We start from the raw sequence: 19,644 nt of genomic DNA, 5'->3' as shown, positions 1-19,644 counted from the left end.
TATGTCAATACCTTGTGAACTGATGATGGTAGCCTCTGTGAAACACAAGCATGAACATGATGTGTGAGCCTGCCCTTGATTTTCAGACATTTTGGTCTGTCAGTGCTGAAATGCCTGATCCCGTATGAAATGTGTAAAAACAACCATGTAGCACAATTTGATGCATGTACGCTAAGTTCATCAAACAAGATTCTAGATACACTTTGTTATTCAACACGTGAGTATTCTGAACGCTTGATTCCAACACAAAGAGCACACTCTTCTGTTCTATAATTCTCAAACGCCTTTACTTTTGGCGTTCATTTGTATGCAGGTAGAATAATTAGCGGAGAACACACAATTCAAAACCCAGGCTTCTTTCTCTCTTGCCTGAATTAAGTAGGCGTCTGAATTCCAGTCTCACCTTCCTTTACTCATTCATTTATTCATCTCGTTTGGCGGCTCTTTCATTACACTGCATTATCTGTTGTCTTCAGTGGGAGAGAGACTCATTGATCTGGAACCAACCCGCCTCTCGGTTTGGGACTCGCTCCTAGGCGCAGGTGAATTTAAACGCGGCGGGCAATTCTATCAGGACCGCTGGGCAATTCTATCAGGAACACACTGTTTGTGCATAAACAATCACAGGCATGTGATTTGTGATTTTGATTTTGTGCTGTGTGCTGTGTGTGTGTGTGTGTGTGCATGTGCGTGTGTTTCTGTGTGACTGAAAGTGTATAAATTTGTGGTTGGTTTGTATTCATCTGATCTGTTCTCTCTACACTACTGGGGGTGCCTAATGCAACACCATGCTAGCACTAGTCCTTTCTCTATCAGAAGCTGGCATGATGCACGCTGTTTTGGTACAAAACAACCCCCCTACTGGTTACTTTATGTTGTTCAGCCACACATACTATTCCCCCATAATGTTAGAATCCAAACAGTTTCAGAAAAAGAATGGATAGATGATTGGTTTATTGAAGGATGTCCTACTTTTCTGACTCTATTCGGAATAAAAACAAATGTGCGATGGATCAAAATAAAATATTGATTTATGGAATGTATGAAACAAAATACACTTCAAATAGATCAAATTGAAATAGATGACAATAAATGCTTAGTAATTGCCTTAACTTATGTAATTACACCAACATTGTTCGGAGGTGACCTTGGTTGGTTGTATATGCTGAGGAATGTCTCTCTCTGCTCTCTCTGCTCTCCCTATTCCACAATGGGAGGGTTAAACCCGGAGCAGGCTGTTATGACCACAAAGCCAATTTGGCCCCAAAAAAACCCCAAAACCCCACCTTCCTCATTTAGAAAAAGCTCTAAATACCTTCTTTCTCTCTCCCTGAAAAAGGGACACTTTCTCCCTTTAATGGCCATCTGCACAGGACAGGGGAAACTGGGGTCTGGGGTCATCTCCGCTCAGCTGTCAGCGTTATTAGCCTAGGTAATGGAGCAGTCGCTGGATTCATAGGGGTGCTGTTTTCAACCCATGCCCCGCTCCACTTCTGCCCCCCTTCGCACTGGTGTCGCTTCACACTGATAACTCTATATATAGTGATGTGGCCTGACATACCACTATCACTAAGTGTATGGAATAACAGGGCCCGAGAATTGTCTCACCGACCGAGACAGGACAATCTCAGCTGTCTATCTTTGTAATACAATAGTCTCCGAACGTAAGCCAAGTGCACTCTGTCTCCCCCTTCCTTCCTTCCCCTCTCTCCCCCATCCTAACCAAAAAGCTAGCTTCCCCTCTCTCCCCCATCCTAACCAAAAAGCTAGCTTTCCCTCTCTCCCCCATCCTAACCAAAGTGGTCAGAATGAACCATTGTCCCCCATGCGAATGCAGCATTCAGTCTGGTTTAACCAGGCTAGACCAGTCCTGGCCAAGCCCTGGAAACAGCCCCATGTGTCTTAAGATGGAGGCTGCAGCCTGCTAGGGCCCAGATGGATCAGTACACATTTGCTGTACAGCTGGTCGCTCTGTTTGGGGACCTGGTGTGATGCTCCTATGGAGAAAAAAATGATATCGCCACCATCCAAGGAGCAATTTAATAGCAGCGCAGAAGACAGCTGGCCACTCTTTAGTTTAGAGTTTTTTTTTGTTGGCATGGCGCACTTACAGAACTGAGGGTGTCCGATTCATCTCCAGAGACAAACACATTTATACTGCTTTCAGCTGTTGTGGTCATCAACCCACAAATCCCTCATTTGTATCTTTTTTGTGTGTGTCGGATGCTGATTAAGGCATTCCACATCTTCCACACAGACAAAACAACGATGTGTGTCAGTCATCATCTGTTTAAGTTGAATGAGACAAAACGCTTTAACTGACATTCATTTTCCACTTATATTGTTTGTTTTGAACTGTTTGCCTTTGAAGGTCTTTCATATGTCAGTTAAGCCTGTTGGGTTTTAACCAGCAGGCCATCACCTCTCCACAGAGATTCACTTTAACCTCCCTGTGAACTCTGACATTTGGAAAATCATGGGGGGGGGGACTTTTGACCCATTTATCCTACTCTTCCAAATACCACTGTGTGGATTTGAGTGACCACTGACACGTTTGTAAAGCACAGGCACTGAGCTTGGTGCTTAAAAGGTGAAAAAGGGTCCCCATTTTCACAGTTTTGATCCTTTCTTTCTACACTGGTCCAGCCCAAGTGGCTACTCCAGCCAAGGTGGCAAGGCTCAGAAGGACAATCATAAACCAACAAACCCTGGGCAGCACATTCCAGAAAGTGGTTTTGGGGTCACCTCTACCGGTTTTTGGGCTGGTGACAGGACAACGCTGAGCCTGCAGCCAAGTCAGGGAGGAGCCTTCTCCCTCTCACAGAGGCGGTGGCCTGGTCAGCCTGGGCAGAGGGGGGTGGGGGACGGGGAGAGGGGGACGGGGGAAAGGCACATTTGCTGTACAGCTGGCCGCTCTGTGTGAAGCAGGCACAGTGGGCCGTTACAGAGCTGGAGAGAGGAGGGTGAGGAGCATGAGGTCTCTAGCCCTCCTACAGTTTCTACCTCTCTCTGTTATCTCTCCGTCCCTGACTCTCCCTGACTCCGTTTTTCATACTAACCACCAATCTGGCAACCTGTACTGTGTTTGGCTTTTAGTGATGATAGGGTAAGCAGGGAAGTATAGCTGTATTTTAGAGTTAAAAAGCGTGTTTCTTTTTTCGTACCATCCACCAATCTGGCAACCCGTACTGTGTTTGGCTTTTAGTGATGATAGGGTAAGCAGGGAAGTATAGCTGTATTTTAGAGTTAAAAAGCGTGTTTCTTTTTTCGTACCATCCACCAATCTGGCAACCCGTACTGTGTTTGGCTTTTAGTGATGATGGAGTAAGCAGAGAAGTATAGCAGTATTTGAGGCTAAAATTCTTGTTTTGTTGCATTCTAAAGGGCTGTAAATTACCCCTGACACATATCCTCCTTGTTTTTGGTCCCTGGAGCAGCTTGGGCAATGGTGTGTTGATTATGCCATCTCTGTCACCGTCTCTTCTTCACTGGTGGCGACACACTCACTCACTCGCTACTCCATTAAAGGACATTTCTTTTCATGGTGCGTAAAGAAATGTGATGGTTTTAGTGTTGTTCCCCCCCCCCCCCCCCAAAATGTCTGCCCCGAAATCCTCTTTTGATTTGCTTGTTATTACCACGAGACAGCATAACAATAAGATATAGCCTACCTGTGCTCTTCAGTGAATGAAAGTCATTCATAAGGCACATACACATTTAGTCTGTTAACAAACATAGTGGAACGAGCTTCTCATTTCACTCCTTGGGGGCTGGATCAGACTCCTAAACCCAATAGTAAACACAACACACCACAGCAACAGGAACTGGATCAATGTTATGAAATAAATAAGAGAACAGACCAGCCCAGACCAGCCACTGGAAACAAAAGGAAGCCATGCGTACTGTATACAGAGTAGACAGAGTGTGATTTCCTAGCCTGCTTTTTATTAATTGGTGATTAATAATAACGCCTCTCCGTTCGTTAGCACAGTCACCTCCTGTGCAGCCGAGTGTGCTGCTGCTAATATGCAATTAAGCGCACCTTCCTTCCCGTTACATTCTACCTCTCTGCCGAGCTAATGTGGTGTCCACGAGTAGCATAGTGAAACAGGCTGCAAAGAAATATACTGCATACAGTATCTTTAGTTTCAACACATTCAACTGCACAGTTTTTGCCTCATGGATTCTAGCTACTTCCTTGTAAAAAAAAAAAAAAAAAAAAGTTACAAATGACTCCTTTAACTGAGAGACTGTCTGCATTGAAAATGTTTGCGGCATTGCGGTAAAGGTACAATTCATGGAAAGGTATGTTTGTTGTAAAGCAGGGGTTCTTGGCATCACCGTTGGGATGATCTGTTCCTAGGCCAGACAAGCTCAGTCTGATGTGGTCTTTATCAATAGATTTTCTTGACATTTCCCCACACCTCACAGACTAGGCCAACATGTGAGAAAATATGTGATGCTCCCACAGTTCATACAGTTTGTTTGCACAAGCTTTGAGCAAACAATGTCTGGACTGGTAGGCAGATGATTGGTAGGCAGATGTCAGGTCACCATGGTGATTTTGTTTTGGCAGATCCTTTTGAGGAGATGTGGTTGCAGTACTCTCTTGTTATCACCTACACTCAGCATACAATTTTCTCAACCTTTGCTTTTTGATATTTTGAAATCGTTCCTCAGAATAGCATTATCTTATAATTAAAAACCTAATGAAGAATTTGGCTGTTGTTGTAGCTCTAGCCCAGCTACCACGTAACATGGTTGCTCTGCCGACCTGGAATGAGCTCGAGGTAGAAAGCTCTTTCTTCCTGTTCTCCAATCCTGGCTTCTCTATGTTTTATTAATATACAGGAGGGATGTCTCCTTTAGAGTGTTAATGCCAACCCTTGTTCTGAAGTGGACTATAAATACTGGATGATCAGAATTAACCTCTCCTGTCCTGTCCCTTCCTGGAGGTTCCGAGATGTCACCGAGGCCATCGGAGCATGCGCAGCACGGCCTGCCCCGGTCCGAGAGGGTTGCTAAGCAGTCAGACGGGGAGGGGGCTTATGGGAGCAGTGCAAACAGACAGCTCTGCCTTCGTAAAGGTCAACGGTGCAACCCACACCTCTCAAATCCCAGACCGTCGTCACATAGTGTGACCCAGACTCTAAGCGTGCCTGGAGAGAGATGCCTCCCTCCGGCCTGCATGGGGAGAATTACAGGGCTAACATTGTGTTGTGGTAGACTGACTTTGGCTTTAGAGGTTGTCACCACCAATGGTAGAGTCGCTGATCTATCTATACCTGGATTATCTATGAACTCCTTCCCTGTTGGTGTCAGCTGGGAGAATATGCAGTAGTACATCCAGTTGAGATGTACGATAACAATTTTGCTGGAAAGCATTACAGAGAAAACATCCTGGTGGTAAAGCCGCATCACAAGCAAGTTATGTGGCTATGAACCAACAACAAACAGCCAAAGATATACCCAATGAATCCACAAAGTTTTTGAACAACTGTTTATGGCGCACAATTGGTGTTTCCAAAGTGCTGTGTAACGATTGACTGTTCTCATCAACGCTTGGTGTGTGAACGACAGACATGGGAGGAGAGGGGAGGGGGGTAGAGCGTGAGCCCCTCAAAAGGCCCCCCAGCGTCAAAGCCTTAATAATCATGTGAGCGGCACTGGACTTCATTACCCTCCTGTTCGACAGGCGGAGTGCCAGCCTGGATCGCTGGCTGGCTGCGGCAAGGTCAACGTCGGAGGAAAAACCAGTTACTGTGTTACTCCGGAGCGGGAGCAGAACGGGAGTGGAGGAGAGGGGCTGCCATCTGTCAGCTCGGGCCTGCCATACCCGCAGAGCAAATGGACACGGGCGGCCAGAGGAGAGGCCACAGACACATCGAGCTAAACCCACCGAGCATAACACTGAGGCCTGGACGGACAGAGAGCCAGCCAAACGCAGAGCATGGAGATGGACCTTGATGCTGCAGATAAACACAGGGACAGTGCAGGGACAGTTGTGTGTACATAGAGCTAGCTAGCGCCGTATAGTTGGCACTGGGTTCTGTGTGTTTATGTCTGTTTGTTTTTTAGTGTGAGTGCACTATTGGGCTCTGGCTGTTATGAGTCCAGATGGCAAAGTATTGAACACAAACATGATCTGTTGCAGTGTGTTGTTAGATTATAGTCATTCTTGACATTTTAGGTCTATTTGATAAAGACCTCCCTTTTCATGTTGTGGTCACTTGTCAGAGGAGAGAGGGTGTCATATTACATTTGCATTGTTGCCATTCAGAAGAGCTCTTGACATCTATACTGCCCCTGTACTACTGTAGTAGTAACATGTACCTTTGCCATGCTGTACTTCCTGACTTGTACAACAACAGCCCCATATGAATAGCAGTTTTACAAGCGTCATCCCTTCGTTCTCAGGCATTGGTGGTTGTGTTGTTTCTCCTTGCCTCACCCTGTACAGTACACTGGGTCTGTGATCGAAACAAACTGGGCGTCTAATCTAGGGAGCGTCCCTCTCAGTGAAGACCTTTACGATGCCCTCTGGCCAACGTGGAGCGGAGTGAAGGAACCCTGTGGAATGTTCCAAAGCGCTCTCTAATAGGTTTCAGGTGCTGCGGGCCACAGGCCAGCCCCCCCCCCCCCCTCCCAACCCCCCTCCTGTGTCCCGTGTGATAGCAGACCTGCCTGCAGCCATGCAGTGAAAGCATCACCATTTCTCCTGTCAAGGAGACAGGTCAGGCACATGAAAACGGACACCCATCATTTAGAGAGGAAATTGTCCCGTAGATTTTTACCCCCAGTTTCAGAGTCATTTTGACCTCCATTTAATTTGGTACCGTGTGGTATTCCTGTTGTTTGCCTGGGTGAAATGTTTCTTTAGCTTGTTTACTATACTCAGAATTATGCTACAGGCTACAAACAATTGCCATGTTCCCTTTAGGTCAATGAAAAGGTAAGTGTACAATTTCTTACAGTGGACTCTCCTTACCGGATCTCTTAACGTAGTAGATGAGGAGATAACAGATCTGCACTTTATCTCTCCAACTCTTCCCCTCCTCAGCTCCTCCTCTCAGAAAGTTACTCCTTGTTTCCCCTGTTCCGTTCTGTGACTGCAGCCCCCTCAGGCTCCATCGTCAACACACTCCGGAACACTGGGAGAGGAGATGGTCCTGGGCGATTCCTTTCTCATTAATGGAACTCACACAGGAACTCCCAGGATGAAAGCTGCATGACATGTTACGCATTCATGTTGATATATCATTGCTAGGTACAGATACTCGACTCTGCTGAGGAGGAATTGTGTCGGCGTGGCGCGGGTTTAGCCTGGATCATGGTTTTCATTTAGAGGATCCGTTTCAGTTTTGTTATGTGGAGGATAACGTGTGTTCTGCATTCATCATCTGCATGGAATTGTTGAATACTCATTTCTAATTGGCTTGAAGGGTATTCTAGAGCATGCATGGTTTCCCTTTAATGCACACTATATCAGCACAGTGTAATCCAATGGCAATAGTTCATTCTTACATGTTCTATGTTTGAGCTGCTTTTGAAAGCAAAAGTCGAATTGAAAACATTATTTGCGTTGTATAATAGCAAGCTTGGACTGGTGGTTTGGTTAACGAAACTAGCAAGTCTGTTTGGTTGCCAAAGCAACAACTTTAGCTGTCTAGTAAACTTTCTTCCTACTTCAGTGGATGTTGAACACATTTCTACCTGCAAATGAACACATATTTAGCGGCAAATGTGTTAAGTTATAGCCGTGGTATAAACGGGATAATGCACCTCTGTTGAAGGTTAGTTCCACTCCACGTGGAACACACCTTCCACCAAATTCCTTCTTTTCCATAGAACGCATAGTCCCTCGTTGATTATCCATTATTTACACGTTGAATTCTGTTACAACATTATCCCCGCCACAATAGATGTGCTCATCTTGTAATGCAAGACAGCAAGAGCATACAGTATAGTTATTTTTGCCTTATCAACAGTTAAGTAAAGGCAAATCCTGTGCAAGATTCAGTGCCTTTTTGGTTCATGAGCTTAGATTTATGCTTTTGTTAAATATTTTGTTCAAGTCTATAATATCGTTGATCGGGAATTGTTTTTGTTGCCTTTTGATGTTTTTTTTATTGACACATGTATCTTTATATTAATTTATCTGATTATAAAAACACAACATAGTCGACTGGGACATAGACATTTGTTATTGAGATGTTAAAAAAATAAAATAATTCCACCTTGAGCAAGGCCGGGCATTAGTTAGTTAGACATTAGTGGTAGAATGTTCGGAGATGTTCTTCTCTGTTAAGTCCTTTTGTCTTTCCATTTGTCCCATCGGGCGCCTGGAGACGCCAACCTTAAGCCACTCTAGCGCTGATTAATCTTTAACATTGATAATTACTAATTAAGTTAGTAAGAGCCTTTTAATGTAGTCCTCCTTCAAATGGGGAGCCGAGAGGACAACAGATCATTAGCTTCAATAATGAACGTGAATGAGACAGATAATAGCCTATGATAGGTGAACAGTGACAGTTATATTAAATGAGGTGGATGGAGGGTACATGGGGAAACACTGTGAGGATGTGGTAGCTTCATGGATTGGGAAACTCTGGAAGATGGTACTGTGGTTGATTGGTGCCAAAAAATTAGAGAGTCTAGTATAGAGTAAATAAACCACATTGAAATGAAAGGATTGTGAGAGAAAATGTGTTATTCTAGTTGGTAGACAAATTGTAGGCTGTTGTTGGTTGGGGCTGCTGTTGTAATATATTCCGTGTGTCTTTTGTTCATATACAGTGATTAAATATTGATCATAGGTGTCAAGTGTTTTGATAGATGTTACAGTTGCAGGGACTATGTTTTTGGAAGAAATCTCATCACTTTCGTCATTATCATGGTGCCTGTGCTGTGAGAGATAGTGCCCATTAAAAGAGTCATTTCATCTCTGTTTTTTTTTCACCTTAACAACGACAATGATGCTAACCTGGCACTTCCCACAAGCCGGCCCACTTTGGGGAAGGTGCTTATGCCATAATGATTATTATCATTAAGAAGATATTAATGTGCTTAGTGCTTGTGACCCAGCTGCTCATCATGGCCTGAGCTCCCCATCGGTGGAGGGGAGAGGGGTCGCTGCCAATATGGACCCTGCACTGGGGCCACAGGGGCCACCGCCCACCTGTCTAGGGGCTCTCAGGGTCACCTAAGGTGACCAGTTTGGTTGTTAGTCGAACCTACTGTATGGCTACATTTGGTGCAAGTTATGGATTTGTGTTAGTGTGTTTATAGTACGTTTATACTGTATGTGGGTGTGATTAATAAAAACATCAACCAAATAATAGGTTGAAACATTTCGAAGGTCATAAGGAATCCAAGTGGTTATTATAATAACTAAGCCAGTTCTTAAACATTTCCCTCTTTTACAATATTGGCGTACATATTCATTCTAACTCTGTTATTCTGATACGAGGGGAAATGTATGTTTTCCCTTAAGAGATTTATTCCACATAATTACACAGTGAATTTCCATGTTACTATTATCACCCACTTTCCAACAGTGGAGCAGTAATTCTGCATTTTTGTGGAAATGATTTGTTTAATTTCTGACAAAAGATGAAATATGACAAAAACAGGCAGTGTGACATTACCATGTAAGAGCTTTCTCTTTTACTAATTTCCACAATGACAGTGAATTAACGAAGTGTGCGAACGTCATACTGTAGTTGCAGTAACCGAGGAGTAGGAGAAACATGCTCTATGTCTATGGCAACTGTGAGTGGGTCATGATTTACATATCGCTGTAGATGGGGAGGTTGGAGGACTCCTACTCCGTTAGAGTAGCTCAGTGCAGTGTGTTGTGGTCGTCACGGAGACCGTGTGTGTGGAGCTAGCTGTAGGCTGTCTGGCTCGCTCTCCTCCTTTCCCAGTTTCAAATTGCTGCTTCATTAGGACTTGGAAGAGAATCCCGTGGTTAGATTTAATCAAACGAATCGCTATGGCAGACTCACACAATCAATCACAATCCTTATCCAATATGTTACATTCTGTAACTACCATGTTGGCTTGGAGAAAAGTCAATTACAACGCTCTCCTCTTTCTCTTTCTGTGACTTTTCTGTGGTATTATGATTGTTTGGCTGTTATTACGTTATGCGTACATGTGGAGTTTGCATCTAGTTTATGCCGTTTTTCATGTCATAGTTATTGTATGACACACCCACCCACACGCACACACACTTACTTCTTGTAGGTAATGATATGCCCTATCTATAAGAAACAAGTGAACTGTTGATGTACATTTAGCGCTTGTGTTTGTATTTGTATTTAGTATGGATCCCCATTAGCTGCAGCCAAGGCATTCTTCCTGAGGTCCGGCCAAATTAAGGCAGTTATGGAATTTTAAAAACATTACAATACATTCACAACACAGTAAGTGTGTGCCCTCAGGCCCCTACTCTACTACCACATATCTAAAACACAAAATCCATGTGTGCACTTGTGCCACTCAATAGTGCTTCTCTGTCTCAGAGTAGTGGTGAATTCTAGGACCCCTCCAAATTTCTCTCTCCTTTTAAATGATCTGCTTTCTTAGTTTGGCTCCCTGGATGTTATATTCACCCTATAGCATCCCTTTAGCACACGCACGCATGCACGCACGCACACACACACACACACACACACACACACACACACACACACACACACACACACACACACACACACACACACACACACACACACACACACAAGCCGTCGTTGTAAATAATAATTTGTTCTTAACTGACCTGCCTGGTCAAATAAAGGCTAAAAACACACACTCTCTCACAGACGCACAAGCACACACACACACACACACACACACACACACACACACACACACACACACACACACACACACACACACACACACACACACACACACACACACACACACACACACACACACACACACACACACACACACACACACACACCACACACACACACAAGCCGACGTTGTAAATAATAATTTGTTCTTAACTGACCTGCCTGGTCAAATAAAGGCTAAAAACACACACTCTCTCACAGGCACACACAAACACACACAAACACACACACACACACACACACACACACACACACACACACACACACACACACACACACACACACACACACACACACACACACACACACACACACACAAGCCGTCATTGTAAAGAATAATTTGTTCTTAATTGACCTGCCTGGTCAAATGAAGGCTAAAAACACACACTCTCTCACAGACACACACACACAGAAACACACACACTTGGTTGGTAGGGCCACAACTGCTGTTCTTCCTTTCTCTCACGGTGCGGTGTGGTGCAGAGCATTGCGGTCCCAAAGTGGCTCCTCGGGCTCGGCTGCCAGTTGTTTGCCAGCGTCTCCGGGTGGAATTCATTCAAATTAAAGCGTCAGAATGAGGCCCGGGTCCCAGAATGCCGTGTCCCTCGCCTTCATCAGCATTCCGCCGATGAGAGTAATTAAAGCCGAAATTAATTCTGCTGTAAGCAGAGGAGCCACAGAATAACTGATATTAGAGGCTGGATGATGAATGCTTGGCATCAAGGGAGGTCTCAGGGGATAGAAGGGGGAAATTCACAGATCTCTGTCTCTTCCTCTCTCTCTCTCTTTCTTTCTTTCTTTCTTTCTTTCTTTCTTTCTTTCTCCCTTCTCTCTCTGTCTTGTTCTCTTCCCTTTTCTCTCTCTTTCTGTTTCCATCTTTCTCTGTGTTTGCCCTGTCTACTTTTCTCTCCACTCTTTTCATCTCTTTCACTGTGTTCCCTCTCTTTTTGTATTCCTTCCTCATTCTTCCCCTCTCCTTTTATCCCCGGGATCACAGTTTTGTCATGACAGGACTATGCTAAAGATTGCTATGCACATACAAGCCAGAATGTGGAATTGAGATCCCATAGAGATCTCTTCATTAGGCTGCCTCGACCAGGCCCGATGAAAAATAGATGTTACGGAGAGTCATTTCCTGGTCTCTTGGCATTGTGACATGACATTGTACCCTCTTAGCATTTGTCACCTTGAATGTTGGTGTTGAGTGATGCTGCAAATGCTGGCAGATTATAACAGGTGATGCTAAGAGCGGTAATGGAGAATGTGCATTGGTAAAAACGTAGCCATAATGTTATCAGTAGAGACAAAATTCAGATTTTGCACTATTTCATCATGTATCCATTCTCTTTTTTATGTCTTTTTATTTATTTTACACAACATCTACAATCCAGGTTATGATTATTACATTTTTTTATGATCCAAAATGTTTTCTGGTTGGTCTATTTAAGTATTGAATAGCACGGTTTATACCGTAGAAAAATACAGCCTCTTCTTGAAGATCTTATTTTCTAGGCACAGTTTGATATTGAAGCCAGACGCTTTCGAGATGATGTGATATTTTAGCCAGTATGATTCAATGATCCCCCCCCCCCATCTCCCCTGACACTTTATTTTTGGAATAGCATGTCTTTAGCAAGAGCAGTCACAAGACTGACAAGACAAAAAACCACACTCATGGAATAAAAAAGACACCGATTGGACAAGGCTCAGCGTTGTGAATGTTTTTAGAACTCTCTTAGAATCAAATGAAACTGAACAAAAGGTTAGCCCTTGTGGGGTTTATGATAATGTAATATACAATGCTGCCATGGAATTTGCCAATGCATGTCTTTGCACTGTCTGACTCAAAGGGCAGAGTGAATGTAATGAAGCTGACCTCTGCCCTCTCTCGTAGTCTGCCCCTATGGGTATAGCACTTTAAAAAGAAGATAAACAACAGATACTGTATCAGTCTTGGTTTTATGTCGTGCTCCCCTGTCTTCTTTGTAACAGCATATTGGTATATTTTGGAATATGTGAATGGATTGTGTGGCTTGTAGTGCTACTGTACTTTATATGCTACTGGTTTGTTCAAGAATATGACGAAATATTTCATGGAAATCAGAATAGAACCTCGACTTGAGAATTGCTGACCGCTCGTTAAGAATTCAAAGGCCTGGTGTGGCTTGGCGGCAGGCATTGGAGACCCAGAGTGAAAGATTAGAATCCATAAGGGGGCCAAAGGCAGAGGAGATGTGACTGGGGCCCCGAGAGATTGGCTGAACCCACACACAGAGATGGGTGGCGGGGGCTGGGATGGGGGGAGTTGGAATGAAGCATCACTGGCAATGCCCGGTCCTGATTAGTCTTAAAGGGGCGATGGTCCTTTTATTTATCTCGTTTATGGCTTCATTTTATCATGCTGTTTATCTTGTTAAACTGACTCTAGTTGGTGAAAAAAGATCTGGCTACAGTACTGTATGTGTCATTTGTTATACGGGAAGTTTTATGGGGGTGTGCTGGTTTGTGTGTGTTTGTGAAACTCTCACTCTACACTCTTAGGGGGGAAAAAGGTGCTATCTAGAACCCTAAAAGGGTTCTTCGGCTTTCCCCATAGGCGAACCCTTTGAAGAACCCTTTTTGGTTCCAAGTAAAAACCCTGGAACCAAAAGGGTTCTACCTGGATCCTAAAATGGCACAGCTGAAGAACCCTTTTTTCTAAGTGTTTCTCTTTCTCTCACACACACACACACACACACACTCACTCTCTTTCTCCATCTCACTATCTGAAATGATGCAACAACAAAAAAAGTAATCACACAGGCATTTATCTGAATTATTTAGTGATCGTGTCTTTTTATAGATCTGGGTTTTACTTATGCACCTTACTAAAAGCTTTCTCCCTCATGGTTGTTTTTAGAATGTAGGCCTACAAATATGGCCTAAGAATTTGGCCCAAAAATATGTTTACTACTGTACAGGGAATTGTTATTTATCCCTCCAAATGTTGTAGCGTTATTAACTTGCTATTTGATATAGATTCTGTATCAGTAGCAGTTGTGTCTTTGTTTGTTTACCTACTCTGTTCTATAGGCCGATAAAAAAATGCTCAAGATGAACCGTTTGTATATAACCATGACCTTAAACGCAATGACACGCTTTCCCCATAACCTTGTCCTGCCCAATAGTCCAGAACTCCCCCAAGAAACCTTACAGCAACTCATGGAGGAACAGAAAGAGAGAGCGACAGGGAAATAAATCGATTTGTTTCCTCCCTCCCTGTCTCTGCCCTGGCTGAATTACTGAAACAAGATGCTGCACTTAGGAGAAGTCTTTGGAGAGAATGAAGAGGGAGAGAGAGAGAGAGAGAGAGGAAAAACACTTTTAGGGACATGGGTGCCATTTAGACTAGGGCCGTCTCCTCACTAAAAGCAGTGAATGATCGTCTTCCGGAGGGCCCGGCCCTCAGAGGGCCTCGGTGGTTTGGTTTAGCCTGCTGGTGTGGTTAAGTAAATACAGAACAAACAAACTCAGGTTTGAGGTCAAGTCAAGATTAAAAGCGGCATCCATCCCACACCTTAAAGTATTGTATTCGAACACATTGTACTGCAAAGAGTGAGTTAAACGTCATGGGTATTCCAGTCTATTGGCCAATATGTCCACAATGGCTATTGTTGCAGCCAGCAGTTGATCACAGTCTTTTGGGTTGATAGTCTTTTCAACTGTTTTCTCATTCAAAACAGCATAGATTGTGCAGGCTATAATGACAGTTGTCAATTTGGAACCTATATTTCCTTATAAAAAAGTATATTTCTGAGTGAACTGTGGCGCGTGTAACTTTAATGTAGTCTTCTTTATTGTAAATACAGGTCAAGGGTCAGTTAGCTTCTCATAGAATTGAGTGATATGAGTAATATGGCTGCTGGATGTGGTTCCACAGCTGTATCAGACTAGTGTCAAACCGTTGTGTTGTTTAACGTCCACGGCAACACCAGCGTTTTATTGTCTGATACTGGGCGGATGAGAAAATGAATCGGGCTCGTTTGGTAGACACAACATGGCGCTTAAGGGACCCAATTCCTGTAAGTGCCATTAGGTGGAAATTGCCGTTCACATATTCCAGTGGTTTGATTAATTACTCTGTCTCTCGTGCTTCCGTAAAGGCGCAATGAAATATGGCGAGCAAATTGCATTGTGTTCCTATGTCCTGTTATGTAAAAGCAGTTTAATTATTGACACATGTTTTGCCACCTGGCAGAGGGAGAGGGGATGGTTGGACATGAATAGGAATCGTACAATAGATATTATGGGATGGGTACTCTGGATAGTCTAGAGACTTTAAGGCCTAGTGTTTTGATTATCTGTGTCATATTTTGTGTCACTGTCTGTCTGTGTCGTTCTTTCGGTTCTTGTTCTGAATATACAAGGTAAAGGGTGTGAATGAAACGATGGTCAGGTTTGGGGCCTCTGGAATTCCCAATTGAATTTGAACTGAATTTGAATTGGCCACACCCCACAGGAAGCAGAATTGGAATTGGATTGGAATTAAATTAAGTAAGTATAATTTTATTCAATGACATTCAATGATAATGTATTTGATACACCAATCTACAAATGTTTAATTTGGTGACCAATACTATGAACATTACATACATAGTTGAAATGTTTTACATATACCAAGTGTACAAAACATTAAGAACATAAATATTAAAGAAAATACATGTCCCAGAATGCATCAAAACACTCCAGAATGGAAGGGAACAACCTAATCTCATGACCCCAAAAAATATATAAAAAGAGTTTTTGACATATTTGAGTTGTAATCAAGCTGATATTTGAAATGGTATCGGTATTCTTTGAGGTAATAAGTAACAGATGCTTTTGGTAATAGATGTATCAATGTTTTAGCAACTACGGTGGTTCAATGCGGCAATAAATTAGCACAATCACATTTTGGGTTAAAATTGCCAATGTGTTGGAGCTAGAATTGTTGTTATGTATACAGTGCTAATGCAAACGAGGTATTTGTGGTAAGTGCATGGAGGCTGCTATCTTTATGCACCAACGCTATTGATTTACTTTCTTTAATTCAAATTCAGTCAAACTTCTGCTTCCTGCGGGCTCTGTCCAACTCAAATTTGAATTTCAATCCATGGGTTGAATTCAATTAAATTCAGAAATTCCAAATTGACCCCAACCCTGATGGATATGTCACTCCAGTGAGTGATGTATTTTGAAGAGGGGATTGTAGTTTGAATCCAATTTGTTGACACACATCAGGGCAGATTTTTTGACTGTTTGACTGTAGTCTGATAAATATGTAGTTAAGGAGATGTTTTCTGAAGGCTTTACTCGCTCCTGGGTGGTTTAAAATATCATTTGAATCTTAAGGTAGCTCTTTTTGACCAGAGAGCCCGGCTTAGGCGTTCAGCTGCTCTTTTTGACTGGGGAGGAGATTGTGTACAGAGCCAAGCCGAAAATCCTTGCTTTTCTGTCAACTGTCACTTTCTAAAACCCACACATCAATGTTTATTTTTTCACTCTCTCATTTTAGTATTTCTTTCCTTCTAATGTTGTGTGTTATGAGAATAGCACCCCCTTCTGCTAGGGAAACTAAATAGCATGAATCGGTCACAACACTACACTCCATGTATTCAGTATTCTGCACTCTACAATCTCTATTCTACAGTGTATGCAAAGACAGCTATACTTCCAGAATACCCTCTTATGGCCATACTGAGTCTCACTCCCCTTCTCACGTGTCCCTGAGCTCTATATGAACAGCAGGTGATGTTCGGTCCCTCGTCGCTCCCTACTGTTCTGTTTGCCCAAAATGATCCCATCCGATCTGGCCCCTGTTCCGCTAACTGATCTAGTTGACTGGGCTGGTTAAGTTAGGTAGGCAGTCCCTCCCCTCCATCCCTCAGCCCCTCCATCCCATCCTCCCTCCCAATATGCACTTGGACCAGGGCTCAGGCTGCACCTTTTGTGTTCCACAGGGATAAGGGGGCCAGATGGAGGAATTTGATTAACCAGCAGTGGAGGACCAAATGTTCAATTGGATACAGAACCAGTTGGAGGGAGGGCTAGATGGATGGAGGGATAGAGGGAGGGGGCTATAGAGAGGGAGAATTGTAAAATGGCTGGTGGTAGTGCTGAGCGCCGGCCAACACTTTCCAAAGGGGAGCCGAAACCGGCACTGAGGTGTAGTAATGCAGAAGCCCTTTTCCAAGTACCAGCTGGGCCTTTTAGGAGCCTCTATCCCCACAGCAGACACTCAGCAGCCTCCGAGCAGCTTGACTTTACCATATGTGGAACTTTTTTTATGCTTCACCTGGTTTCCCCGGGGGACCTGTGCCGCTGGGATGCTGGAGGCAGGTGAATTGTTCTTAATGCAAGGCACTGAATCACTGGGCCAACAACATGAGGGAGAAGGGAGGGGGAAGCCCCTAGGGAGAGGAAATGGATCTGCAGAAAGAAAGACTGGCGCAGACTGGCGTGACCTTGGAACCGGGCGCCCGCCATCCCACTCGCCCGCCTGCAGAACAGAAGCGTTGCGGCGTGATGTGTCATTGTGCCTTCCACTCTAGATCTGCACACTGCTGCCACTTTAGTCATATCTACAGTTGACACATTTTTTTATATAACAGTGGGTATAATTTTTCTAAGTGCTTTTTAAAATGGAACTTAATCCATTTGTAAACTAGCTGTGCCTGTCTTTCTCCTGTTCCATTTAGTTAGCTCCCCCTCCTCTGCTCTGCCACTGGTCGATGCAGAGCCATTTCTCTTTCTCTCTCTTTTTGTCTTTTCTCCCTCTCCCCTCCACATATTTCATCCTGGTTAGCATTTTAGCATGACTTCCGTTAGTTCAGTGTTATTTGTAGTGAATTGAAATAAATAGAATCAACTCAGTACTTGTACCACAATTTGTTGAAACATTGGAATGTTCCAGTGGAGGCTCCTCGGAGGACCATCCTCCTCAGTGAATTGTATTAATTTTTTTAATTGTGAAACATCTTCCTTAGAGAAAACTATACTTAACATGTTGTCCACCCAATCAAAGGATCAGAGAATTAATATTGTACTAAAAGCATATGGAACAGCCAGCTAGCACTGCAGTGCATTAAAGGTGGTGAGTAGTTGACTCAAAGAGAGAAAGACTATAGTTTAACAGTTTTGAACAAATTCATTTATTTAAAAAAGGAGAAGTGAGAGAGAGAGAGAGAGAGATAGCTATATGCATATATATATATATATATATATATATATATATATATATATATATTACTTTAATTTACTTAGCTAGCTAATGCAGCTAGCTAGTTTTGCCGACTCAAACACCTGGCTCAAACAGAGAGGGATGCTATGTTACCTAGCTGGCCTTGGCTAGCCAACACTGGAACTCTTCCAAGTCAAGTTAAGCTTTTGTTTTTATTAATTTATTGCCACCGGGTCCACCAGTTTAACTGCCAAACTGCTTGCTAACTGTAAACTGTACTGCATGATTGTAGAGAGTTTACTAATACATTAGTTCTAGAAGCTATGTTGACATTGACTTGACGTTAGCTAATATGGTGACAACGAAGTAGGCTATGTGTAGAGGTTAGCGGTTATGATACGAAGGTTTGGCTTGGAAAGGTTTTTTCGCCAGGTCACAGACAGCTGATGTGTTGTACAGTGAAGTCAACAATGAAGGGAAAAGGTGAGAGGAGGAGAGTGCATAGATGTGAGAAGGAAGTATACAACGATCTGGCTTGTTAACTGTGTTTGTGATTAAGGTTGCATTCATTCCGCCAATTCTGTTGAAAATCACTTCTTAAACGGAAGCAAACGAAAGGGGATAAACATACCCACATTTGTCCAATAGCAATGCTCGTTTGCAACTGTTGGACTAATGATTACACCCTTGATCAGCTAGATGCAGGCAAGACTTTGCAAGGCGGTATTGAATGTGTCAATGTCTGTCACAGTGATAACTCAAGTGTCTCTAGACCTGTGCACCTACATTGTAAACTTTCATTCATAGGCTATGTTGTAGCAAACTCATGTTGGATATAGGGAAAATTCAAGTATAATGTAGTAAGTAGCCTGTACCTATCAATGTTAAATTAAGCTGGGTGAATGGAATATGAATTACAGTCAAACCAATAAGCTGTAAGAGAAATAAGGGCATGCTCATTAAAAAAATTTTGTTCTCCCTTAAACGACACCTACCACCACTGGAATGTTCTGTATGGTAATAGTTATGCATTTGGAGATGTACAGTACCAATGTCAGGGAAAAACTAGCTCTAGCCTGCGCCAGGGGTTTTATGGACTCTGGTCTGAGATTAGGGAGGATCTCTGTGAAGGTAGGTTAGGCGAGGCCGGTTTGACGTTTTAGGCAGGACAGCGGGATACAGGACAACCAGTCGGCCACTCTCCTGCCTGCACCTGTCTCACCGCGGCGAGGGGCTGACAGAGGGCCAGAGGTTAGGGAGGTCAGGGTTCACCACTGGGGGCTGTCAAGGTCAGGAGGTCTATCACTCTCTAAAGGGGTTCTGAACCCATCACTCAGGCCCTACTATACACTGTACACTATACACTAGCAGGCCCCAGTGTGCTGTGCTTGACTTTTTCTTCCCCTTCTTTATTAATGCTTCCAAATGGCTTGGACGGACTAAAGATGACAGACAGACAGCAGCGAGAGAAACTGTAGCTAGCTAACTGTGGGGTGTGTGTGTGTGGAGGCTCTAAGCTGTCAGCTGGAGATTTCACTTTGAAAAGCTGCCTGTTTCTTTTCCCCTTTCTCCTCGCTGTCC

General features: G+C 43.5%; 1 protein-coding gene across 5 annotated transcripts in view; it reads left to right on the top strand.

Annotated features, from left to right (window-relative positions):
* LOC135558777 (zinc finger protein 521-like) overlaps window positions 1-19,644 on the top strand; it is a 166,090-nt gene that overhangs the window by 80,284 nt on the left and 66,162 nt on the right. The gene's annotated exons all lie outside the window — the stretch shown is intronic.

This window comes from Oncorhynchus masou, chromosome 17, assembly GCF_036934945.1.
Source record: "Oncorhynchus masou masou isolate Uvic2021 chromosome 17, UVic_Omas_1.1, whole genome shotgun sequence".
Lineage (NCBI taxonomy): Eukaryota > Metazoa > Chordata > Actinopteri > Salmoniformes > Salmonidae > Oncorhynchus > Oncorhynchus masou.
The sequence above is the reverse complement of the archived record's forward strand: the minus strand, read 5'-3'. Positions and strand labels throughout refer to the sequence as shown.